Here is a 1,254-nt window from a genome sequence, read left to right on the forward strand (position 1 = left end):
TGGCATACACACCAGGGGGCGATGCTCTGTCCATCTGGAGTGTCACTCTGTTGCAACCAGAGCCATTCTAGTGCCTGAGGCAGAGGCCATGGAGCCGTCCTCAGCACCTGGGCCAACTTTGCTCCAATGGAGCCTCGGCTGTGGGAGGGGAAGAGAGAGACAGAGAGGAGGGAGAGGGGTAGGGGTGGAGAAGCCGATGGGCGCTTATCCTGTGTGCCCTGGCCGGGAATTGAACCCAGGACTCCTGCATGTGAGGCCAATGCTCTACCACTGAGCCAACTGGCCAGGGCCTAACACTTCCTAATTTTCAAAGGGCAAATCAAAACAAGGCAATAGTCAGGTTCTGCTGTCCTCACCTGAACCAGATCTCAATTAAAATTACTTTATTTCTTTCTCAACCAGGGTGCTGAGTGTCTTTCCCACCAAGCCTGCTGCTAGCTGCAGGAATGTTTTCTTTCTTTGCTGATTTCTCATAACTGGCAAATATTGAGGTTTACATCATGTCTAATTTGCCTGCTGTTTCTTTGAATGTGCACCTTTCTTCCTCCAATGAATTCAATTATTGTTCTTCAAAAATCCATTCACAGTCAACCCATGCACTAGGCTCCAGTACTAACATGGTAGAGAAAGGCCCATTGCTGTTTCTACAAGAAGACTGTTAGAAGACAATTTTAGGAAAAATTATAAAATTTTGAGGCTGTTCTCCACTTGAAAATTTCCATACTGATTCAGCATTATACTCAGAAAACCTAAATAAAATATGTAAGCATCTTGATGGAACAAATATTTTGGTGACTATTTAAACTGGCATTCTGTAAATGTGATTACAAAATGTATTGCACTAGTTTCTATTAATTACAAATATTCCATGAATTAATGCTTTAACTATACTATAGCTTCCTGGTCAGCAAACTGTGGCCCATGAGCCACATGTGATTCTTTGGCCTCTTGAGTGTGGCTTTCCAAAAAATAACATGTGAGGGCACTACCTCAAGAAGGAATGTACCTACCTACATAGTTTCAGTTTAAAAAATTTGGCTCTCAAAAGAAATTTAAATCATTGTACTGTTGATATTTGGCTCTATTGACTAATTAGTTTGCCAACCACTGCTATAGCTAAATAACATATTTATTTATTATTTCTCTTATTTTAACTAATATAGAAAGTAGTTGTGTACTATTCCAGTTAACTTTTCTTTTTTGAGAGGAGGGGAGATTGAGAGAAAGACTCCTCTGCATGCACCCCAAGGACTC

General features: G+C 41.2%; 1 non-coding gene across 1 annotated transcript; it reads right to left on the reverse strand.

Annotated features, from left to right (window-relative positions):
• Positions 1 to 214: 214 nt before the first annotated feature.
• On the reverse strand, positions 215 to 290 carry TRNAV-CAC (transfer RNA valine (anticodon CAC)). The gene has a single exon. It is a non-coding gene; the product is annotated as a tRNA-Val (tRNA).
• Positions 291 to 1,254: the final 964 nt, after the last annotated feature.

The sequence above is a fragment of the Saccopteryx leptura genome, chromosome 1 (assembly GCF_036850995.1).
Source record: "Saccopteryx leptura isolate mSacLep1 chromosome 1, mSacLep1_pri_phased_curated, whole genome shotgun sequence".
Taxonomy (NCBI): Eukaryota; Metazoa; Chordata; class Mammalia; order Chiroptera; family Emballonuridae; genus Saccopteryx; species Saccopteryx leptura.